The sequence below is a fragment of the Heptranchias perlo genome, chromosome 1 (genome assembly GCF_035084215.1).
Source record: "Heptranchias perlo isolate sHepPer1 chromosome 1, sHepPer1.hap1, whole genome shotgun sequence".
NCBI lineage: Eukaryota > Metazoa > Chordata > Chondrichthyes > Hexanchiformes > Hexanchidae > Heptranchias > Heptranchias perlo.
The window spans coordinates 98,072,812-98,099,191 of record NC_090325.1 but is presented as its reverse complement, the minus strand read 5'-3'; the positions used below and the strand labels follow the sequence as shown (position 1 = coordinate 98,099,191).

Genomic DNA, 26,380 nt, shown 5'->3' with positions numbered 1-26,380 from the left:
ACTGCAGCAGAGTAAATTGCTATCAAATCAGTTGTTCACCAGGGATTTGATCTGTGCCTACCAATAAGTGTAGTGGCATGAGTGGGAGAGTAATGCTGAGATTCCTAGCAGGAATTCTACAACGTATAATAAAGGCAGATATTACTTCCTGTTTCAAGGCTTCTATTATAATATTAATGTTTAATACAAATCATTGGATTAACCATGATTTAATTCAAACAATTCCAAGACCCAGTATGAGCAGTCAAGATAGAAATGCCAAGGCTGCTGTCATTTAATTGGGCGTTTATTACAATAGTTTCCAACATTATTTGTCTGACTAAAGAAATAATAATATTTTCCTCATTATTATATACTCTTCCGACATACTTTCCATTCTGCTGTCAGCCATGGCTTAGTGGGTAGCATTTATGACCTCTGAGTCAGAAGTTGTGGGTTCAAGTCCCACTCCAGAGACTTAAGCACAAAATCTAGGCTGACACTTCAGTGCAATACTGAGGGAGTGCTGCACTGTTGGAGATGCCATCTTTTGAATGATACGTTAAACTGAGGCCCTGTCAGCCCTCTCAGGTGGGTGTAAATGATCCCATGGCACTATTTCGAAGAAGAGCAGGGGAGTTCTCCCCGGTGTCCTGGCCAATATTTATCCCTCAACCAACATCACTAAAACAAATTATCTGGTCATTATCACATAGCTGTTTGTGGATCTTGCTGTGTGCAAATTGGCTGCTGTGTTTTCTACATTACAGCAGTGACTACACTTCAAAAGCACTTCATTGGCTCTAAAGTGCTATGAGATGTCCTGAGGTCATGAAAGGCGCTATATAAATGCAAGTTCTTTCTTTTTGCGTGTATTTGAATTTTTATCATGAGGCAAAAAGATTTCTGGACAATTCAGTTTTTTTGGAACATGCGGGCTGCTGTTGCAGTACAGGTACCAGTCTGAAACTGGTATTTGTGTTGTGCAATGTGCAGTGGTGTATCTAAGTTATCCTGCCAGTTCTGTCTATTGCATTGAGCTCAACATCAAAGGACCTATGCACATGCATCCAAGGATGCACGTACTGAGCTCTGTCTCTGTTCTGCTATTTTATTGTGTTATGAAATTGTGGGCCATGAAATCACTTCCCTAGGAACTTTAAAAAGAATTGATTCTAATTGACTGCATGGGAATTTTTAAAACATGGCTTTGCATTGAGCTGTAGTTATACTGCGCTCAATTTGAAGCCCAGGTGCTCTGAAATTACATGTTACATATGGGCTCTGACCTCCTAGCTTCAGTGCAGTTGGATGCTAGAATGGAACCCAATCCCATGTTACATTACCACTTTTGTACTGATGCCACTCAAAAATGCTTTGCACCAACACAAAAATTACAGTACAATGGCAGCCTTCCTGGTATCACTGCATTTCACTGTGAATTGGGAGGAGATAGTATAGAATCTAATGGTAGGAAAGGTAGGCAAATTTTCCAGAAGTTACTAGTTATTAAAGCTTTTTCATCATCCTTGAAGTGCTACGAGCCTGGAAATCATTGTTGCCAATATTAACAGACGGATGTTTAACACATTAGCATGGTGTTCCTTTGTCCACTATTTCAATTTGTTTATTTGAAATAAGTTAAGTCGTCTACTAAAATAGCAGATGAGGGAATCTCTTATGAACATGTTAAGCATTCATCTCATAAAACCGACCTTGTTATTTGCTAAGACCACAGAATGATTGACAATCTGTATTGAGGAAACAATAGGCACCTCATGTAATATTACTTAATGCATGCTCTAGCAAAAATGGCTGTGAAACTTTGCTGCTGGCCTTCAATGTTTGCTTTCTGGATTGATGCAGAATGCTGAGGTGCAGCTGCAGCAACTCTCACTTCCTTGGCATAAACCTGGAGGTGTGCCATGAGGCTAGCAGCTGTTGCCATGCTGTTTCAGTCATTATTTTATCGTGGAGAGACAGCCCAGCCTCATCTGTTCAAATGTATAGGTGATTGACCAGCTTATGAAATGAGCTATCCCCATCACGCCACTGAGCTGCACGAGCTAGCCCTATACTGAGTCCAGGAATGAGAGTGAGGATTTATCTGCAGCTCACCAGCAGGGCTCCAATATTTCATCGCCAAGGGGATTTAAGCTTTGTTAAATCAAAGATTGCTGAGATTGACAAATTAAGGCCAAACTAGCTCCTCAAGGACAAATGTCATGAGGCCCCATGCTGCGAGCTGCGCCTTGCATGCAGTCAGCACACGTTGCATAATCACAGACTTTGATTCTTCCATCCATTGATTTTGCAAAATTTACTCTAATGCGTTTATCCAGTAAGTTGCTGAGTCATACAAACCTAACAAATTCCAGGTCTGATTCCTCATCTATGTTGAGTTAACTTTCATGAGCCTAGGTGGTGCTGGTACGTTACATTTGACCTCAGTGTTCCTGGGCTAGGAAGGAGAAAAATCAGACAGGTTTCCTGCTCCTGGTCTTTGTCCAGCAACTCCTGCAGGAAAATATGTGTGTATGTTTGTGTGTGGATGTTCGGTGTTTATACTATCAGGTTTGATTGTGATGCTCCCACATTAGAATAGCCTTCCAATACTTAATGCCTGGGTCTATACATAAAGAATGGTCACTCGGTTGAGGCAACAGCGGGCAACTTGTGGAACCGTATCCAATCATGAGTCAACAATTCAGGAGGGGAGAAACAAGATGAGAAAATCGGCAATAAAAAGTAGGGTTAGGGTTGCTGATGGATTCCTATTATGCCATGGCTTCTCCAATCACTCATTTTCCCCACTATAGATCAGATGTATTTACCAAACCAAGGAGCTGATGTTTATAATGAAAGAAAGTTTTCACACTCTACAGACTAATGTCTTTATTCACCTTTCTCAAAGATTAATTTGGTCACCTATCATCCTTGTCTTTGCCAACGTCCACTGGTTCACTGTCCTCCTGTGAAATGATTTTAAAATCCTTGTCCCCATCTCCATGACCCTCCATGGCCTTGTTCTTTTGTACTTCTGTGATCTTCTCCAACCTTACATCCCAGTTTGCATCCACCATCCTTCTGGCTCCAATCTAGTGTTCGTCCCCTTCTCTGCTTCATCATTGGTGGCGGAGTTTTTCCCCACCACACATCTGTACTCTGGAATTCTTTAATAAAGCTCTGTGATTCTATCTCTCTCTTTCAAGAAACTCCTTAAAATGCACCTCTTTGGCTGTGCATTCAATCACCTCCCTAATTACATTGTACTCAGTGTCTATGGTTCTACATGTAAAACACCTTGGGATGTTTCATTACATGAAAGGCACTATATAAATGTAAGTTAGCACAGTAGTTAACATTCTATTCATCTAACCAGATTCCTCTCTGGTTGCCTGCAGTGATTCAGTCCTACTTGTCCTTTTAATCATATTTTAGAGGCAGTTTCATCACCAAAGAGTACATCAACTTTGCTGAAAACTATTGTAGTTTCCAGTAGTTGACAAGATTTCAGAGAATGGGCAATAATAACTTGCTCAGAGACATATGGACATTTACAAATGAGAATTTATGAATTCCTAATGAAGTATTGGCAGCCTATTCTTGTGATCTTTTTAATGCTGCAACATTATGATGCAGGATTTGAAATGTTCAAAATATGTGCGCTTAGGGCCCATTTTCAATTAAGAGAGCGAATGATTTGGCAGACGACACGGAGACTGATTGATTGAACTAATGTGTCAATAGACAATGATAATATGTTCCATCGTAAGAAAGAATTAACAGGTTGGTAACATTTATAAAGTGAATTTAATTTAAATTTTGTTACATCGCGTTATATCGAAACTACAGCACAGAAACAGGCCATTTGGTCCAACTGGTCTATGCTAGCATTTATGCTCCACATGAGCTTCCTAACTCCCTACTACATCTAGCACTATCAGCATACCCTTCTATTCCTTTCTCCCTCATGTACTTATCTAACTTTCCCTTAAATACATCAATCTTATTTGCCTCAACTACTCCTTGTGGTAGCACGTTTCACATTCTTACCACTCTTTGGGTAAAGAAGTTTCTGCTGAATTCCCTATTGGATTTATTAGCAACTATTTTATATTTATGACCTCGAGTTTTGGACTCCCCCACAAGTGGAAGCATTTTCTCTATGTCTATCCTATCAAACCCTATTATTATCTTAAAGACCTCTATCGGATCACCCCTCAGCCTTCTCTTTTCTAGAGAAAAGACCCCCAGCCCGTTCAGCCTTTCCTGATAAGGATATCATCTCAGTTCTGGTATCATCCTTGTGGATCTTTTTTGCACCCTCTCCGATGCCTCTATATCCTTTTTATAACTTGGAGACCAGAACTGTGCACAATACCCCAAGTGTGATCTAATCAAGGTTCTATACAAGTTTAACATAACTTCTTTGCTTTTCAATTCTATCCTCCTAGAAATGAACCCCAGTTCTTGATTTGCCTTTTTTATGGCCTTATTAACCTGCATCGCTACTTTTAGTGATTTGTGTATCTGTACCCCAAGATCCCTTTGCTCCTCTATCCCATTTAGACTCTTATTAGGTTGTTGTCTTTAAATAACTTTTGTATAAATATGTTTAACATTTACGGATATCGAAGAAGGCAGTTCTGTCTATAAAGAACAACTGGTAGGTCATCACACCGTGAAGCAGTACAATTGTGGGAATACTTCATGCCACACATGGAGGATTTCCCATCATGTCTGAGGAAGATACTTCCCTAAAGAAAATGATGGGAAAATATAGAAGAAAAGCCAACTTCCTGTTGGCTGCCTAAAGTGTAGAATTGGCAGAAGTGTGGAACATGTTGTCTGGTTTCAGTGATAGATAACTAAAAAACATATATTGAACATGATCATTTATGGTGGCATGCTCCTTGAACTGTTCTACCAGTTCCTGCACCCACTATCTGTCAGCTGAATGGAAGCCACTCCTAACAGTTTATAACAAAGACAAAAAGCAGCAGCTTTCATTTTGGCATATACAAGCCGTTCAATGAGAATCCTTTTCTATATTTCAGAAGGATACTTTCAACCACATTGCTGAATATGCCTCAATCACCAATAGCAGAACTCAAACCAGTAGTAATTCCTAGAATAAGTTTTATTACCACACAAGAGGTCAAACACATGTTCTTCAAACTGCGTACATTCATTTAATTGGATTTTGTTTCAAAACAGAAGTGCAAGAACACCACGGGTTATTTAAAGATCGCCTGGACCAGCACGGCTATTATTAAGAACACATAGCATTGCCTAGGACATTCATGAAATGCTATCATTCGCTCATATAATCTGAAATATCTTCTTGGCTATTTTAAGGTTGCATTCCGGTGTAAAATTATCACATTTTAAGAAACTAGGTTCATTTTAATTGATACTCATAAGTAAGCATATAGATAAACAGCTCTATGAAACAACTAGCATGATGCCTGCAAAGTGCAGTGCCCAGTGCAACTCATGGGCAGCATTGGCCAAAGGTAATCAATGTGCTTACCCTCAGTCAGGGCACAGGGTTAGGGTGTTGCATGAGGGGATCTGAAGGAAAAAATGAAAAGGAAAGTAACCTGCAAAATAGGATTTAAAAAAAACTTAATCACGTTTTTGCAGCTTGCACTGTACAGTAATGTCATTTGTCAAATAGGAAACTTTACCTAGTTTGGGAGGATGGGTAGAATCGCAATCAAGATTAAGCCATACACATAATCATTGCAGTAATACTAACCACTGGATTAAAATTTTATACAAACAAGTTAAGGAGTGCACTGCCAGAGGGATTTAAATATCCTGGTGTTTAGGAGGTCTATTAAAAATATGTCTCATCTTTCTTATAAAGATACTGCTAAAAATACTCTTGTCCTCTTTCGGAATTGCAGTAAAAGATTAAAGATCTCCAACCATACAAGTAGACTTGCTTAATTTTTAACAAAATTCAAGTACAACCTTGTCACCAATATTTAATTTATTTAATATCACAAACTTGTATGGAACTAGATTGTATTAAAAGAACAGGAAGTAAATTTTACAAAGATTAGGCATCCTGCCACATGTGCAGTCGGTGATATTACCGTAATTTGGGACAGAGATCCAAGGTATATATCTTCCAAACATGTTGAGATGTAATCCAGAAGATGCACTTTATTCATGCATTATATATATAGATCTATTTAAATATAGGAGCTAGGGAACAGAAAATGAAATAGTAAATAAAGATAACATTTGCTTGAAGAGTACTGCAATAAAGTGAACTAAGACAGCCATATCAGAGTGCATCCACAATAGGTGCATTTTATGAAATCCTCATTCCTGTACAAACTGATCATGGATCTCATTGAATGGCTTCTGCATGACTTCCTCCATTTTGTATAGATATGTTTTTTTCTTTCTCCCTTTCCTGGTTTTCCCTGCACTGGAGGGAAAGTTGGTGAATAACATTTAAACCTTTTGATTAAGAGTATATTTTTTATTAGTTTAATGAAAATAATATTGTTTAGGAAACTTTCTGATTTTTTTTAACCGAGAGAGCTTTCATTCAAATTAATATGACAAAATGGTTTCAGTTTTGCACATTTTCAAGGAGTAGATTCATATGAAAATACTTTTATTTTCTTAAATTTAAATTGCCTTGAAAATTCCTCTTGCTCAGAAAATGTGAATTCATGCGTATTAATTGAGTTGGGAAATGCTGTCCCCTTGCAAGAACTACAGCAGGGGAGAGAGATTTAATTTTGAACAAAATTAAATATACAAGACTGTTATTGTTTTTTTTTTGGTTAAAACAGGAATTACATTCTAAGAAGATTAGAAATACTCAGAAATATCCTGTTGCTGATTTACCAGTGTCAGCATTTTGAGAAAGTTAAAATGTAATTCCTTTATTTGTTTTCACATAGGAATAAAGCTTTGGAATTCCTGGAGTGGAACGGGTCGGACACAGCTGCCACACTCTCTCAAATTCTAGGTTGGCATCACAATGGCCCAGAAATTGCTGGAGCAGGGCATCTCGGGGCATCCTCCGTTAGTTAGACTTTTGCTCTCACCCTTCAACTCAAAAATGTTTTGCACTGCATATTGCTGGAAGTGTGAGCTGATAAGTGCATGGCCAATGAAATTTAATGATCGAGAAAGAAACAGAGGAACGACGGAGAAGGAAGTAGGGGTGAATTAGAGTTAAATTAGGTACAGAACGAGAACTAAAGAGAGGGAAAAAAAGATTGGATTAAGAGAGAGAGAAAAAGAGAAAGAAAGGAAAAGTAAGTAAAACATTTTTTAAGATAAAATTTTTAAAATCTCTAAGAATAAATGCAGGAATGAGACTCCACAGTTTCAATTGTTCCCTTTCTGGCTGGAGAGGTTGAGTGGCATTGCAAGAACATAAATCTCATCATTAAAAGGCTCCTTACATCATTAAGTACCAGCCCTAACTTTCTGCGTTGAGTTTAATTTGTAATAAATGTGCAAATGCAATTTCTTGAAACTTACGGGGTGGTTGATGGGGAGCTATCGTTTTCACGAGGCTAATGGCAGAGCGGCACAAATCATTCAGCAATTTGTGGCAATTCGCAACTCACGGGGTAGCTCTACCTCGCGACAAATTGCTGGACTATTTTTTTTTATTCGTTCATGGGATGTGGGCGTTGCTGGAGAGGCCGGCATTTATTGCCCATTCCGAATTGCCCTTGAGAAGGTGGTGGTGAGCCGCCTTCTTGAACCGCTGCAGTCCGTGTGGTGACGGTTCTCCCACAGTGCTGTTAGGAAGGGAGTTCCAGGATTTTGACCCAGCGACGATGAAGGAACAGCGATATATTTCCAAGTCGGGATGGTGTGTGACTTGGAGGGGAATGTGCAGGTGGTGTTGTTCCCATGTGCCTGCTGCTCTTGTCCTTCTAGTGGTAGAGGTCGCGGGTTTGGGAGATGCTGTCGAAGAAGCCTTGGCGAGTTGCTGCAGTGCATCCTGTGGATGGTACACACTGCAGCCACAGTGCGCCGGTGGTGAAGGGAGTGAATGTTTAGGGTGGTGGATGGGGTGCCAATCAAGCGGGCTGCTTTATCTTGGATGGTGTCGAGCTTCTTGAGTGTTGTTGGAGCTGCACTCATCCAAGCAAGTGGAGAGTATTCCATCACACTCCTGACTTGTGCCTTGTAGATGGTGGAAAGGCTTTGGGGAGTCAGGAGGTGAGTCACTCGCCGCAGATTGCCCAGTCTCTGACCTGCTCTCATAGCCACAGTATTTATATGGCTGGTCCAGTTAAGTTTCTGGTCAATGGTGACCCCCAGGATGTTGATGGTGGGGGATTCGGCGATCGAAATGCCGTTGAATGTCAAGGGGAGGTGGTTAGATTCTTTCTTGTTGGAGACGGTCATTGCCTGGCACTTATCTGGAGCGAATGTTACTTGCCACTTATGAGCCGAAGCCTGGATGTTGTCCAGGTCTTGCTGCATGCGGGCTTGGACTGCTTCATTATTTGAGGGGTTGCGAATGGAACTGAACACTGTGCAATCATCAGCAAACATCCCCATTTCTGACCTTATGATGGAGGGAAGGTCATTGATGAAGCAGCTGAAGATGGTTGGGCCTAGGACACTGCCCTGAGGAACTCCTGCAGCAATGTCCTGGGGCTGAGATGATTGGCCTCCAAAAACCACTACCATCTTCCTTTGTGCTAGGTATGACTCCAGCCACTGGAGAGTTTTCCCCCTGATTCCCATCGACTTCAATTTTACTATGGCTCCTTGGTGCCACACTCGGTCAAATGCTGCTTTGATGTCAAGGGCAGTCACTCTCACCTCACCTCTGGAATTCAGCGCTTTTGTCCATGTTTGGACCAAGGCTGTAATGAGGTCTGGAGCCGAGTGGTCCTGGCGGAACCCAAACTGAGCATCGGTGAGCAGGTTATTGGTGAGTAAGTGCCGCTTGATAGCACTATCGACGACACCTTCCATCACTTTGCTGATGATTGAGAGTAGACTGATGGGGCGGTAATTGGCCGGATTGGATTTGTCCTGCTTTTTGTGGACAGGGCATACCTGGGCAATTTTCCACATTGTCGGGTAGATGCCAGTGTTGTAGCTGTACAGGAACAGCTTGGCTAGAGGCGCAGCTAGTTCTGGAGCAGAAGTCTTCAGCACTACAGTTGGGATGTTGTCGGGGCCCATAGCCTTTGCTGTATCCAGTGCACTCAGCCGTTTCTTGATATCACGTGGAGTGAAACGAATTGGCTGAAGCCTGGCTTCTGTGATGGTGGGGATGTCGGGTGGAGGCCGAGATGGATCATCCACTCGGCACTTCTGGCTGAAGATGGTTACAAACGCTTCAGCCTTGTCTTTTGCACTCACGTGCTGGACTCCGCCATCATTGAGGATGGGGATGTTTGCAGAGCCTCCTCCTCCCGTTAGATGTTTAATTGTCCACCGCCATTCACGACTGGATGTGGCAGGACTGCAGAGCTTGGATCTGATCCGTTGGTTGTGGAATCGCTTAGCTCTGTCTATAGCATGCTGCTTCCGCTGTTTAGCGTGCATGTAGTCCCGAGTTGTAGCTTCACCAGGTTGGCACCTAATTTTTAGGTATGCCTTGTGCTGCTCCTGGCATGTTCTTCTACACTCCTCATTGAACCAGGGTTGATCCCCTGGCTTGTTGGTAATGGTAGAGTGAGGAATATGCCGGGCCATGAGGTTACAGATTGTAGTAGAATACAATTCTGCTGCTGCTGATGGCCCACAGTGCCTCATGGATGCCCAGTTTTGAGCTGCTAGATCTGTTCTGAATCTATCCCATTTAGCACGGTGGTAGTGCCACACAACACGTTGGATGGTGTCCTCAGTGCGAAGACGGGACTTCGTCTCCACGAGGACTGTGCGGTGGTCACTCCTACCAATACAGTCATGGACAGATGCATTTGCGACAGGTAGATTGGTGAGGACGAGGTCAAGTAAGTTTTTCCCTCGTGTTGGTTCGCTCACCATCTGCCGCAGGCCCAGTCTGGCAGCTATGTCCTTCAGGACTCGGCCAGCTCGGTCAGTAGTGGTGCTACCGAGCCACTCTTGGTGATGGACATCGAAGTCCCCCACCCAGAGTACATTTTGTGCCCTTGATACCCTCAGTGCTTCCTCCAAGTGGTGCTCAACATGGAGGAGGACTGATTCATCAGCTGAGGGAGGACGGTAGGTGGTAATCAGCAGGAGGTTTCCTTGCCCATGTTTGACCTGATGCCATGAGATTTCATGGGGTCCAGAGTCAATGTTAAGGACTCCCAGGGCCACTCCCTCCTGACTGTATATCACTGTACCACCACCTCTGGTGGGTCTGTCCTGCCGGTGGGAGAGGACATACCCAGGGATGGTGATGGAAGAGTCTGGGACGTTGGCTGAAAGATATGATTCTGTGAGTATGGCTATGTCAGTCAGTTGCTTGACTAGCCTGTGGGACAGCTCTCCCAATTTTGGCACAAGTCCCCAGATGTTAGTGAGGAGGACCTTGCAGGGTCGACTGGGCTTGGATTGCTGTTGTCGTGTCCGATGCCTAGTGGTCCGATTTCGGGTGGTTATTATTATTTACACACTAATAATAACATGCGCATTAAATTTGCCTATTATGTTCCATTTTTTTCTCCCTCTGTCAAATTTTGCCAAGTCCAACCGTTTCTCACTGATCACTTTTCACCCAGCAGAGATATTTCTCAATTTATTTTCTTTCATTGTCCTGTCATATAGCTGGCTATATCCCCAAGTGATAAAATCATTTCTTTGACCAGATTACAGCTTCCATTTTTTAATCTCTGATTCCCATTATAGGATATTTTTGAATGTTGTGGGTAACTTGGTGAGGAAACTCATCTCTTATATTGCCAATACCATCACAGTACTCTAACCTCCTGTGAATCTGTAGCCCTGCTGCTGCTTGCCATATTGAAAAGCAATTGGAAATGTATTTTCTACACTATGGGCGGCAATCTGGCAGAATGAATATCAGGCAGGTTCAACAACAGGTGGCCGATCCGCTCCACCAGATTACCGTCCAGGCAGTGAACATGAAAATCTTATTTGTTCTAGATTGGCGATTGACACAGTGGACGTAAATGCTAAATGGTATTCAGTCAGCAGCAAGCAGGGAAGAAGTGGTTGTGTCAGAGTTGGATGAGATATGTAAGTGGGCAGAACAATGGCAGATGCAATTTATTGCAGATAAGTGGAAAGTGGAAAAAAATGGACAACACACCTATTCCATGAATGGTGTTGAAATAACTATGGATGAAGTTGAAAGAGGCCTGAGTCGTATTGGACTCAACCTTATACATGTTCAACCAATTCAGAGCAGCAAACACCAAAGGATGTTGAACTACATAGCCAGTAGAATATAAGTCGGAGCAGGTAATGATCAAACTTCATAGTACTCTAGGCTTGCTGGAATGTTAGAATGTACATTAGTTGAACCAGAGATCAGATCAGAGATTGATTTCAGAGTAATTTTGGATCTCCAAAGCAGATGTCTGAGCTTAGCGGCATACATTGTAAATCATATGTTCAGAGTTCTTGGCAGTGATCAGTAAAGTTTTGGAGCACTTTCACCTAAGCATAGCTAAAAATTACAGTTGGACCTAGCTTATCAGTGATTTATTAAAACAAGTGTTTTAGAGTCCAAACAATGTTTCCCCTGATAACCAAACACTTTTCATATAACAACACTGGATAATTCAAAAGCCTTGCATTCCAAATCTGAATTGAATCAGCCTGACATCATTCAGCAAATCCAATTGTTGTCTCCTCATTAAAACAAAATAACTTTTTGTTGGACCAGTTTTCTGCTACTTAACATGCATGCTTTTCAACTAGCCATCTCGCACCTCCATTCATGTATTGTTCCTGTCTGAGTTTAGCATAATGACCTGATGGGGTGTTTGAACACAGCAGTTACACTGTAAGTTTTGGCCAGATTTTCAGACTTCAGCTCTGTGGGAGAGAGCTAGTTACTTCAAGAAATGATAACTTCACTCAGTCTGAGATCTTGAATTCGCAGAAACATCAGCTATGTTGCTGGAAATGGAACAAATGTACTGCTGCATAAAGATGTAAACAATTTTACAACACCAAGTTATAGTCCAGCAATTTTATTTTAAATTCACAAGCTTTCGGAGGCTACCTTCTTCCTCAGGTGAACGATGTGGAAAATCACCGGCATCTCCACATCATGTCATAAAGATGTAGCAGCACATGCAGTCTAAGTTTGGCTTGCAGCTGGGCCCATTGACTTGCAGTGATGTCTGCAGAAAGAAGGAGAAATGTAAAGCCTCGAGTGCAAATTGATCCAGCTTCACCCATATCCATCTCAGCAAGCACATGAATGAGGAGACAGTGCCAAACTCACGAGTGACTGAGTGAGTGAGTGAAACCAACTCCAAGGGCACTTCTGTTTCTGAACAAGCACAATTTGGCAACCAGCAGGTGAATGTTTAAGACTTTACACACTCATGCACTATCTTCAAAAAACATCATAGGGTCAATTTTAGGATGTCCGAGCGGGTGCGTTCTTGGTGGGGGGGTTTCCTAAAATTGGGGAATCCCGGACCGTGTCCGGAGCCCGGCTCCAACCCGCTCACTTCCAGGTTCCCCAATGACGCGAATCAGTGCGCGCGCAGCCCCCCGCATGCGGGACTCCCACTGGCAATTAAAGCCGGCGGGATGACAGTTTAGATAGTTAGGGAGGTACTTGAGGTCGTTGACAGACCTCATTGGGAAGAGATTTTGGGCCCGATGTTACCAGGGCTGCGGGTTCTCGGCGGGGGGGGCTATCGGGTGCGTGGGTAACGCGCCCGGTGAAATCAGTCAGCTCCCCGCGCGATCGTAGCCCAATTGGATCCACTTACCTTCTCCTCCAGGTTCTCCACTGCTGATCTGCGCGTCGGGCGGGCTGCGCATGCTCAGTAAGCTCTGTCAGCTGGAGGAGCTCTATTTAAAGGGGCAGTCCTCCACTGACAGATGCTGCAACAAATAGAAAAAATTACAGCATGGAGCAGCCCAGGGGGAAGGCTGCTCACAGTTTAATGATGCCTCACTCCAGGTATCAATACACGGGGTGAGGAGGAGGGGGAGGACAGATATCTTCCCCCTGGCGGGCAGGAGGAAGCGGCCTGCCTCTGCCACCAGGAAGGCCTGGCTCGAGGTGGCAGAGGAGGTCACCTGCACCACCAACATATCGCCCACCTGCTCCAATGACCTCAGTAGGTCAGCCGAAGTGAGTACACGTAGTCTTTCCCCTACACTCCGTCTGCCACATCACCGCCCCCACCGCACATCTCCTTCTGCACTGCCAACACTACTCTGTCACATCACCCCTCATACCCACTCAAACCTCATCCTCATCTTATCTGCACTTACTCACCTCGCCAGTACTCATCCCGCCACTACCACTCAACCCAATCTTCATACAATCTCATGGCTCTATCTCATACTCACCCTCTCGTGCATCTCTTTCACGGTCAGCCTCACTCAACCTGCCACTACCCGTGCTGCAGCTACAGGGCATGCATCACATATGTGCAGTAGGCAGCGTAAGGCAAACGTGTCGTGAGCATAAAGGGGATGCACAAGGGTGTTTGAGGGTTTGTCATGGTTGTTACTTATATTGAATTTCTGAGCAACTCACATTACATATTATATTGGCACCACTACTGCCATGTCTTTGCGAATCTTGTCTGGTTTGTGCAATAATGCCCTTTCCTGAGGATCACTATGAAGACCCACAACTGATGCCACCCATTGTGTCACTGCAGAGTGGGTGTAGGTGTATTTGCAGGGCTCTTTTGTGCAGACGACTGAGAGACGTCGGCGATGTCCCCGGTTGCACCCTGGAAGGATGCGGAGGAGAAGTTGTTGAGGGCAGTGGTGACTTTGACAGCGACAGGTAAGAAAATGGTGCTCGGGCCAGCCAGGAGCAGCTCGGCATGAAGGAGGCTGCAGATGTCCACGACTACATGTTGAGTGACTCTGAGCCTCCGTGTGCACTGCTGCTCAGAGAGGTCCAGGAAGCTGAGCCTCAGTCTGTGGACCTTGTGGCGAGGGTAGTGCCCTCTGCGACGCATCTCTCTCTGCGGTAGCCCTCCCTCCCGCTGTACAGGTGGATGTGTCACAGCGCTCTGTTGTGGAGCTCCACGTCTCAGAGGTGGACGGCGTGGATGGCGAGTCTGGTGACGCTGTTCGCCCTCCGAGGAGGTCATGACTGCAGCTATGGCGGCCCCCATCCGGAAGATGTACATCTGAGGGGGTCCGCAAGGTAGGTACATGTGTCTGGACCCCGGGGTAAGTGTGCAAGTTGGTGACTTTGATTGTCAGGAGGAGGGTGGTGGAGGCCAAACTTTGTCCCAAGTGACAGAGTGGCCTCCTGCAATGAGTGAGGGTCTCCCCACCCCCCCACCTGTCAAATGGACCTTTGCAGCTGCCACAGGCTGACAGCTGCAACAGGTCCATTTGAACTGGGAGTGTTTCCCCCAATGTGGGAAACAGTCCCAGTTTGCTTTAAAATCCCACCCCTCCTCACATAATCCCTTAATCAGGTCAGTTAATGACCTCAACAAGCAAAGTAAATAGCGTCAAGTGGCATCCCGCTGCTTTAATTGCCTGCGGGATTCCCACCAGCGGGGGCTGCGCGCGCACGCAGCGCGTCAGTGGGGAACCCGGAAGTGCGCGGGTTTGAGGCGGGCTCCGGTCCCGCTCCGGGATTTCCCGATTTTCGGGGCCCCCCCGCCAGGAACACACCCGATAGCGGGTGCTAAAATTATGCCCTTTAGCAGGGATGTGATTTTGGACTCTCCTCAGCGTGTTTCCCATGCTGTGGGAAACACTCCCTGTTGTTGCAGACGTGTTTCAGTCAGCAGCGATTGGGAGATGCAGAGGATTCCTTGACAGTTGGGGGAATACCTCATTCATTGCAGCAGGGCACTCTGTCACCTCAGACAAAGTTTGCCTGCCACACCGTTGTCTCCACACTCAAAATTATTACATCATACCCTAAACTCTGCTGTCCAAACACATTTACCTACTTTGCGGACCCCCTCACACTCAAACCGTCAGGATGCGAAGGTGAGGGGTTCCATAGCTGTATTCATCACTCCATTGGAGGACGAGCAACATCACCAGCCTCACCAGGCACGCTGTCCACCTCCGCCACGTGGAGCTACACAACACAGTGCTGCGCCACAGGAACCTGCACAAAGTAGTCGTGCAACTACACATACACCCACTGTAGGGTGACCCAATGGGTGGCAACAAGGGTGTTCATGGAGAACCTCATGAAAGGGCATTAATGCACAAGCCAGTCAAGAATGGCCAAGACATGGCAGTAGTGGTGACAATATAATATGTAATGTGAGTTGATCAGAAATCAAATATAAGTAAAAACCATGACAAACCCTCATACACCCTTGTGCATCCCCTTCATGCTCATGACACATTTGCCTTACGCTTCCTACTGCACATATGTGATGCATGCCCTGTGGCTGCAGCATAGGTAGTGGCAGGTGGGGTGAGGCTGACCATGAAAGAGATGTATGAGAGGGTGAGTATGAGACAGAGCCATGAGATTGTATGAGGATTGGGTTGAGTGGTAATGGTGGGATGAGTACTGGGGAGGTGAGGAAGTGCAGGTAAGATGAGGATGAGCGTTCAGTGGGTGAGAGGAGTGATGTGATAGAGTAGTGTTGGCAGTGCAGAAGGAGATATGGGGTGGGGGCGATGATGTGCCAGACAGAGTGTAGGGGAATGAGTAAGAGCACTCACTTCGGCTGACCTACTCAGGTCATTGAAGTGCCTCCTGCACTGTATGCAGGTGCATGATATGTTGGTGCTGCAGGTTACCTTCTCTGCCACCTTGAGCCAGGCCTTTGTGGTGGCAGAGGCAGGCCATTTCCTCCCGTCCGCCAGGTGGAAGATCTCCCTCCTCCTCCTCCTCCTCCTCACCCCATCTAGTAAGACATGGAGTGAGGCATCATTAAACCTAGGAGCAGCCTTCCTCCTGGGCTGCTCCATGCTGTAATTTTGGCTCCTTTCTGCAGCATCAGTCAGTGGAGGACTGCCCCTTTAAATAGGGCTCCTTCAGCTGACAGCAAATGATGAGGGTGCGCAGTCTGCCTGCTGCGCAGCTTTCCAGTGCAAAACCTGGAAGCCAAGGTAAGTGGCTTCAATTTACTTACGATCGCATGGAGAACCCACCGATTTCACTGGGCGGGTTACCCACACGCCCAGTCACCCCCCGCTGCCAACCTGCCTCCCTCCTAATATCGGACCCCATGTGATGGTATGAGTTCTCATCAGACTGTTGTTGTCTCCGGTCATATTCAGCTGTAGGAATTCTGTAGGTATACAACCAGGATGAGATCTCTTTTAGTATATATACTAACTGGAACTCAAAGCAGAGTAGGAATAAATGGGTCATTTTCGGATTGGCAGGTTGTAACTGGTGGGGTGCTGCAGGGATCGGTGCTTGGGCCTCAGCTATTTACAATCTATATTAATGACATAGATGAAGGGACTGAGTGTAATGTATCCAAGTTTGCTGACAATACAAAGCTAGGTGGGAAAGTGGTGAGGAGGACAGAGTCTGCAAAGCAATGTAGACAGATTAAGTGAGTGGGCAAGAAGGTGACAGATGGAGTATAATGTGAGGAAATGTAAGGTTATTCACTTTGGTTGGAAAAATAGAAAAACAGAATATTTTTTTAAATGGTGAGAAACTAATAAATGTTGGTGTTCAGAGGGATTTGGACATGAAACATAGAAAGTTAACATGCAGGTACAGCAAGCAATTAGGAAGGCAAATTGTATAGAATCATAGAATCATAGAAGTTACAACATGGAAACAGGCCCTTCGGCCCAACATGTCCATGTCGCCCAGTTTATACCACTAAGCTAGTCCCAATTGCCTGCACTTGGCCCATATCCCTCGATACCCATCTTCCCCATGTAACTGTCCAAATGCTTTTTAAAAGACAAAATTGTACCCGCCTCTACTACTGCCTCTGGCAGCTCGTTCCAGACACTCACCACCCTTTGAGTGAAAAAATTGCCCCTCTGGATCCTTTTGTATCTCTCCCCTCTCACCTTAAATCTGTGCCCCCTCGTTATAGACTCCCCTACCTTTGGGAAAAGATTTTGACTATCGACCTTATCTATGCCCCTCATTATTTTATTGTTGGCCTTTATTGCAAGGGGGTTGGAGTACAAGAGTAAGGAAGTCTTGCTGCAATTGTACAGGGCTTTGGTGAGACCACATCTGGAGTACTGTGTACAGTTTTGGTCTCCTTACCTAAGGAAGGATATGCTTGCCTTAGAGGCAGTGCAACAAAGGTTCACTAGATTGATTCCTGGGTTGTCCCATGAGGAAAGATTGTGCACAATGGGCCTATACTCTCTGGATTTTAGAAGAATGAGGGGTGATCTCATTGAAACATATAAGATTCTAAGAGGGCATGACAGGGTTGATGCTGAGAGGATGTTTCTCCTGGATGGAGAGTCTAGAACCAGGGGATATAGTCTCAGCATAAGGGGTTGAACATTTAGGACTGAGATGAGGAGGAATTTCTTCACTCAGAGGGTTGTGAATATTTGGAATTCTCTACCCCAGAGGGCTGTGGATACTCAGTCGTTGAGTATATTCAAGATTGTGATCGAACTGCCCATTCTACACAATCTTTCCTCATAAGACAACCCTCTCAGCCCAGGAATCAATCTAGTGAACCTTCGTTGCACCCTGGACTCGGGTGTACAGGGCACAATTTCAAAATTTGCAGATGACATAAACTTGGAAGTGTACTGAACAGAGAGGAGGATAGTAATAGACTTCAAGAGGACATAGACAGGCTGGTGGAATGGGTGGACAGGTGGCAGATGAAATTTAATGCAGAGAAGTACAAGGTGATACATTTTGGTAGGAAGAGTGAGGAGAGAAAATATAAATTAAAAGGTACAATTCTAAAGTGAGTGCAGGAACAGAGAGACCAAGGGGCTCATGTGCACACATCAATGAAGGTGGCAGGGCAGGCTGAGGAAGCGGTTAAAAAAGCAAACGGGGTCCTGGGCTTTATAAATAGTTGCATAGAGTGCAAAAGCAAGGAAATTATGATGAACTTTTACAAAACACTGGTTTGGCCACAACTGGAGTCCAATTCTGGGCACTGCACTTTAGGAAGGATGTGAAGGTCTTAGAGAGAGTGCAGAAAAGATTTACTAGAATGATTCCAGGGATGAGGTTCTTCAGTTACATGGATAAACTGGAGAAGCTGGGGTTGTTCTTCTTAGAACAGAGAAGGTTGAGAGGAGATTTGATAGAAGTGTTCAAAATTATGAGGGGTCTAGACAGAGAGGTAGATAGAGAGAAACTGTTCCCATTGGCGGAAGGGTTGAGAACCAGAGGACACAGATTTAAGATGATTGGCAAAAGAACCAAAGGTGACATGAGGAAAAACTTTTTTACGCAGCGAGTAACTTTTTACGCATCTGGAATGCATTGCTTGAACGGGTGGTGGAGGCTAACTCAATCATGGCTTTCAAAAGTGAATTGTAAAGTTACTCGAAGGGAAAAAAACTGTAGGGCTACGGGGAAAGGGCAGGGAAGTGGGACTAGCTGGATAGCTCTTGCAGATAACTGGCACGGGCTCGATGGGCCGAATGACCTCCTTCTGTGCTGTAACCATTCGATGATTCTATGATAGACTTTTGGACTCTAAGGGAATCAAGGGATATGGGGATTGGGCGGGAAAGTGGCGTCGAGGTTGAAGATCAGCCGTGATCGTACTGAATGGCGGAGCAAGCTTGAGGGGCCATTTGGCCTACTGCTGCTCCTATTTGTTATGTTCTTATGACTCCCAATGATATTTTAGTATTGGCACTAATAGGGATAAGGAGATCCTAAGATCTCTTGTTGTTTTTTTCTGTAACGCTGATGGCTCTGATAAAAAAATATATTAGTTATTGGCAAGGTATGAATGTTATGGTGCTGCTGCAGGAATTTTGGTCCAGAAATCTTTACTGGATGACGGTGAGTGGAAAAGCATGCTGCTCTGCAGTGGAAATCAAAGGGGATAATTTTGACCGGATGATTGTGTAAAGCTATTGATTCAGCCGCCCATTCTACATCTCTCTTGATTTTCATTTTCATTGACTTCTGTGGAAGTGAAAATCAAGAGACATGTATAACGGGCGGCTGAATTGATATCTTCCATCATACACTATTACCCAAAGACAAAGTGACCCCCAAAGACAGGATACAGAACACTGATTACTCAGTGGGTGTGAGATTGGGCTGTGTAGCCCCCATTTTTTAGGAGCTATGTAGACACCTAAGTCCTGAAAATGGGGTCCATGATGCATGTGCACACTTCCGATGGGATGTGCGCAGGATCCCATCTTAGTAAAGGGGTGGGTTTGCGCACCTAACGACCGCCAGCTGCATGTAGAGTAGGGAGACTATGACGCGGATCAGTGTGCAATGCTGATTTGAAGGCAATGCTGCTATTTTGGAACTCCGCAATCCAGCCAACACCCTGTCTTAACCTTGCACTGCTTATCAGAACTTAAAGGGCATGAAGGACCCCCTCACCAGCGCTATTTAAAGGGATCATGAAGTACTTACAGGTTAGTTGCTGGATTATTTCTTCTGGCTACTGGTCCAATTGTTCATGTTTTTGGAGGTTTCCTCTACTTGAGTAAAGTTTCAATACTGTACAGGGAGACTGGTCTGGCTGGTTTTGCTGTACTCTTTGTGTCATTTAAAATATTTTGCCAAAAAATGTTGCTTCCAGACATGGATGGCCTGGTATGGCTTCCGCTGGGAATTGAACATGACTGGGAGAATGAAGAGAGGCCACGCAGAGCAGGACACGCTGTTAGAACAAGGAGGAGGAGGAGGAGCAGGGCACTCAGCAGGAGGCCATATCTGCGGAGGGTCTTCAGGGAGCAATTTTCTTACCTAAACTTCAGCGACGACCAATGCATCAGGCGTCTTCGGTTTACAAAAGAGGTTGAGACTGAAGTTTATCAACTGATGCAGCCACAATTGCAGCCTCAAAGCAGGACAAGGGCAGCAGTGCCTGTGGCTGTCAAGGTGACTGTGGCTATTAATTTTTATGGCTCTGGCTCGATTCAGGCTGTTGCTGGAGATATAAGCAACATCTCGCAGTTTGCAGTGCACTGCTGTATAAGGGAGGGCACTGAGGCTCTTGATACAATTAGAAACATATTCATCTCATTCCCTCTTGCCAAAGACAAACAGGAGGAGCGAGCAGAAGGTTTTGCTTGGATTGCGGGCTTTCCCATGGTGCAGGGTGCTACTGACTGAATACACATTGCCATGCGTACTCCTCATCTGAACTCGGGCATATTCATGAACAGAAAGGGATTCCACTCCCTGATGTGCGACCACATGCAGCGCAACATGCAGGTCAATGCCCGCCATCCTGGCAGCAGTCATGATTCCTTCATTCTGTGGCAGTCCTCTGTTCCACCTGTATTTTAACCAGCATGGGCAAGTCAAAGGTTGGTTACTGGGCGACAATGGTTATTCCCTCATGAAATGGCTTATGACTCCAGTCAGGAACACGTGCACAGCAGGCCTACAATGAGAGCCATGTTGCCACATGGAACATTGTAGAGCACACAATCGGCGTCCTCAAGCAACTCTTCTGCTGCCTGGTTCATTCTGGAGGAAGCCTGCAGTATTCAGCTGAGCGGGTATCAAGATTTGTGGTAGTATGCTGCATGCTGCACAACCTGGCCATTATGAAGGAATAGCCCTTGCCACCCCCCACCAGATGAGAACCTGAGGACCGTGAGCAAGAGGAGGAGGAGGTGGAGGAAGAAGAGGAGGAAGTGCAGCAGGAAGTGGAGGAAGAGGAAGGGAGGCTACAATGTAGGCAGGATCTTTCTGCCAGGACTCTACGTGACCAGATTATTAATGAGCGATACCAGTAACCTCAACGACACCTCCCCATTCACCAACAGTCCCACAGTCCTTACCTTTCCTCTCTCATGACCATCAAATCGTCCTCCTTATGATTACATATTGGTTCCTCTCTCAGCTCATCGCAGAAATAAAAACCAACACCAAATGCAAAATCAAACCAACTTTTATAAATTAACCCATGAAATGATGCAAACAAAATGAGACTATTCACCCTTGTGCATTCCCTTAGTACATGTCTTTCGTGTGCCTTTACCTTCCCTAGTGCTCCTACGAGGTGCTTCCCCAGTGGCTGGAGCATGGCTGGTGGAAGGCTGCTGACCTTCAATTGAAGAGTGTGAAGATGGCCATGGAGGATGACCTCGAGCAGCTCTGGCTTCAGACTGCACAATCTCAGCCTGGGCTGCAGCAGTCTGGTCTGGCTGGCTGACAGGCAACAGCAAGGGCACTGGCAGAGTAGCAGGGGTGGGAATAGGAATGCTGTCATCCTGAAAGAGTACAGTAGGTTCGTGTTCTATGGAACCACTGACACTCTCCCGGGGCGGCGCCTCAGCAATCATGGTGATCTCTTGGAGAACAGATTGCTGGACTGCTGTGACGCCCTGGAAGTCCTGTTCCTCAGTGGTACCCAGAGCCATGATGGCAGCAGTCAGACCTTGGATGGAAGATGTTTGTGCTGCAATGGAAGCTGTGACATCAGTCATCAGACGCTGTATCATGGTGGGTTCCACAGGGTGCTGATGGAGATGACCACCCATTCCATGAGCGAAAGGATGGGCTCCAAGCATTGTGCAAACCCCTGTGCCAAGTTGGAGCTGGACTCCATGCTCCTTGACATTATGCGCAGGCTTTCTGGCGGGCTTTCCAGTGCACCAGGCATTTGGTTGTGTACGCCCATCAGCTTTCTTCTGTAGCCTGGCCCATAGAAGTCGTCATCTGACACCTCTGCAGCAGTACTAGGTGTGTGGCCTTGTCCTCTGGCGAGCTGGCACCTACAGTATCCTTTCGGCCTGCCATGGCTCCTGCCTTATCGTATGCAGATCCCTTCGCTATCCTAGCCTCTAAACCATCCGCAGTGTCAGTCTGAGCTGGTGGTTGTGAGTATAAGATCGAGTGATGGTGTGTCTTCATCATCACTGTCTTCTTCCTCTGCCCCCACTGACTGGGCAGGTTCCAGTTCTTGGGTATCTGAAATGACAAAGGGACAAGGGTTGGGTTGTGGTGAGGGGAGAGGAGAAAGTAAGACGTGCGTGCTTACACCATCAGCAGCACATGAGTCAGTAAAGATTGTGGGATGAGGGAGAAGTGGGAAGCGAGAAGGAAGATTAAGTATACAGAGACCCTCATCATCGATCCCTCCAGCACCGCCAGTGGCCATGGCCTCAGCGATGGCCTTTCCATGATGGCCAGCACTATCTCCTTCATGGGGGTTAAAACTTGTAGGCGCGCCTGACCTCCTTCAGTTGTTTCTTGCTGCCCCCTGTTTTGCGCCACCTTCTCCTGCAAGAAAGAGGGAAGTGTGTCAGTGACTGTCTTAAAAGATGTTTGGATGATGTGGCTGTCATGGTTGAATAGCTGCCAGTGTGCGTCAGCTGTAAGTTGTGGATGTGAGACCTGCAACAGTGCTAAGTGTGTGAGGATGAGGTAAAGCATCTGATTTGAAGAGTTGAGTATTGATTGAAAGAGATTGTTGGTAGATGGGTGATGGGTGTAGTGAATTGAGCAGTGGATGAGACTAGTGGTGCAGTTGGTATGATATGCCACTTGAAACTTGAACTCATTCACCTTGACAACTCGTGTTAAATCACTGAACTTCTTCCTGCACTGCATCCATGTTCTTGGACCTGTGCTCCTGGCATTTACTTCCTCCACTACTTCCTCCCACTGTCTCTTGAGCATATGTCTGGAGGGCCTCCTGCCCCCCTGCGGATACAGGATGCCTCTCCTTCTCTCCACCTCTTACACCAAGGCCTCCAGTGCATTATCAGAAAACCTTGGTGCATGCTCTCTCACATGTTCAACCATTCCTCAAAGTATCAGATTCAGTTTTCAAACAACTCCCACCACTTCTTGCAGCCACAATGCACCTCCCCTTTAAGAGGTGCAGGATGCCTTTAAGTAGCTCTAGCCACTTGTAATATCGTGCCCCTTGCTGATGCGCGCAGCCAATGAACAGCGCAGGTAGCGCTGGCTGCACACAGCAATCATGAAAATCAGCACAAATTTAACGTATTGCCTGCAATGCAATGAACGGGTGCAGGTTAATCGGGGACTGTGATCCCCTTGCCCGTTTTCAGGGGTTATCCAATCTAACCCCCAGTATATCTGCAGTAGTGACATACCATCCTGCTAGTGGATAATGCAAACAGTCATTCTGAATCTGCCAGCCTGTTGAGTAGATGCCTTTGCCACTCGCCACCAAATACCCCGGCATACTTACAGGATGCCTGCATTACTAAAAACTTTAAATGCTTCTATAAAGAAGAACTTTGTTTGGCATTTTATTGCTGCATAGAAGAAGAACAGGAACATAAAGTGACTGTTTGCCAAGTTTTGCTCTCTTCCCACAGCTCTTGATGATCCGTGACTGCCATCAGTATCAGCAACCGTTGGAATCATGTGCACATCATACTGGCTCCAGATGCTGACACAATGCCTGAAGAACAGGGGGTATCACCAACATTGCCTACCACTGACAATCTGTCAGATCCAGCAGATCAAGTATACAGAACAGTACAGGATAACAGCACTTGATTTTTTCAATGCAGTTGAGTATAGAGACTGCCCCTTTAACAGACGCTTGTGCAGCATTCAGCAGACCTTACAACGGTAGAGAATTCAGAGGATGTTCTGGGACTATTGCATCCTCATCTCCAGCAGCCCTTTATGATGCTCACGATGACCTTCAATTAATGCTTTGTTACAGTGTTCTGACACAAACTATTTCATTGATACTGTAATGGAGAGTTTTATGTTTACAGACAGTCAAAGAGTCCAATAATTAAGGCAGAGCAATTTTTCTGTCAAGCTGCTATGAAAGATGCAAGAGAAATTCGAGATATTTAAGACCTTATTGCAATGTATATATTTATATACAGATTGCTTTTATAGAATTGCAGATGTACTGAATTGCACTGTATTATGGTACAATTTGAATCAATTTTATTTGCTTTTAATAAAACAAATTGATACAATGAATTGGCATCTGATCAGTTCAGTGATTTGCAATCCATAACAAAATCAGGGATTCCTATATTGAAATAAGCTAGGTCAGACTATACTGTCATTTAGACTTTGGGGACTGATTTGTCTCCATTATACCACCTGAAATCGGGCAATGTAGTGGCGGAAAATGAAGAGAAACGGGGCGGGTAAAACTACTGCCGCATCCCCGTACCTTTCTGTGTCATCAGAAATCTGTCTCTACCCACCTCAGTAGGATGTTGGTCTTCCACCCTTTGACCACACTGCCACATGTAAATGACAGCGGGGAGTCGAGGCCCAGGAACATAGCCAATTTCCCTCTCTCCCACCTCACTACTGCCAACCCCAGGGAATGCCAGCAGAGCGTGGTAAAGGTAAACTCCAGGGTAGCAGCAGAAAGCCCTTTTGGAGGAAGAGGGCAGCTCTTCCTCTCTTTAGACCCCTTTTGTCTTTGTGTAATTCCCGCGTTCATGCAGAGCCTCTCTGTAATATTTAGAAAATTAAATCTTTCAAGTGCTTCAGCCCCCTTTAATGGATCTTACATAGAATTACATAGAATTTACAGCACAGCCACAGGCCATTTGGCCTAACTGATCTATGCTGGTATTTATGCTCCACACGAGTCTCCTCCCATTTTACTTCATCTCACCCTATCAGCATATCCTTCTATTACTATATCCCTCATGTGTTCATCTAGCTTTCCCTTAAATGTATCTATGCTATTTGCCTCAGCTGCTCCATGTGGTAGCAAGTTCCACATTCTAACCACTCTGGTGCTACCGCATTGCCGAGTTTTGCTCCTGTGTATCGATAGGCTCCCAGTCGATACTGGAGACGAAGCTGGGAGCCTGCCCTGCATAACTAATGTCGCACAACCCGGGAAAATGAGTTGGGTCAGCGGGCAGAAATGCCATCCCAATTCTCGGCCAGTGACAAACCCATCGCAAAGGAAATTCTAGTCCCTGCGCTCTACACTTCTTAACAAATTGGAACCATTCTACTCGGGAATTTACATCTATGACATGGAACGACATTATGGATCACGTCCAAAGAGCAAAGTTGGACACCAATATCTGCACCCACCCCCTCACCCCTATTTGATTACCAGAGATGTAAATACAAAAGTGCACTTTTAAAAAAAAACTTACCATTGTTATTTTAGCTCCAGTCAGAGATCACAGCTGCTTAATATTATATCATGATATCGAAGAGGCAGCACATATGTACAACGGAAATCTATTTACTCAAACTGGTCAACTTTGGATTCACCAGGCTGAATGATTGGCTTGTCTGTGATCAGAAAAAATGGCAGCCGGTGACAACTTGTGCCACTATTGTAGCTGTTTCTGTTTGCCACTGATGGTGCCGTACATCCTGTATCATTGGGAAAACCAGATCTTGAGATCATACCCCACACTCAAGACATGAGTTGCACCTCATTTCAATTACCATGCCATGCCTAAATGGCCACGCTGCTGTAATGTAGCACTAGTATTTTGGCAAGACAATTGTTGTTTGGCACAAATGAGAGAGAAGAACAGATGTGACTGATGGGTTTTTTATGTGCTATACTGTACATAGCGGGAGAGCAATTCCTTTGCACAACAAAGTAAGCCAAATAAATCAGTCCCACTGTGTTGTATACCCTTTAGAAATTAGAGATATTCTGGGATTTAGATAGAGGGCTGTCCTGAATCATTTCAGATACCAGAAGGGACTATTATCCGGCCAACATATGTGCAGCATTTTCCTTCTCCACAGAAATCAGCAGAAGATTTGCATCATATCTTCATACCAGCTGGATGCAAATCTTTTGCTTCAAAGCCCAAGACATTTCTGATGTTAAATAGTGAGAGTTTTTATTGCAAACAGCCATCACAACAAATAATTATACCAATTACACTTGACTATGCAATATAACTCTGAAAAATTGAAAAAAGTAAAGCTGCAGTTGAAGTCTAAGTTTGTGATGTTGCACAATATTCTAATGATCATTTGAGACACACTGTTATATTTATTTCCTGATGCTTGCAGACTGAATGAGTTTGTCTTTATCATTGGAATAAATAAAGGAGGTACGTTTTCATGTTGAATATATTATATATGATGTGGTGGTGGTAGGACAATAATTTTAGGCTGCAATTTGAAACAAAATGAAGTTCATCTAGATACAAGAAAGAAGTTAAAACAGAAAAATTGCACACTGGATCA

The 26,380-nt window shown here is 44.9% G+C and overlaps 1 long non-coding RNA gene across 1 annotated transcript in view; it reads right to left on the bottom strand.

The window, feature by feature from the left end:
* Positions 1-12,121: 12,121 nt before the first annotated feature.
* Positions 12,122-26,380, bottom strand: part of LOC137335091 (uncharacterized) — a 35,081-nt gene continuing 20,822 nt past the window's right edge. Inside the window, exon 3 of the long non-coding RNA XR_010966340.1 lies at positions 12,122-12,278. This is a non-coding gene — a long non-coding RNA (uncharacterized lncRNA). The remainder of the gene's footprint in view (positions 12,279-26,380) is intronic.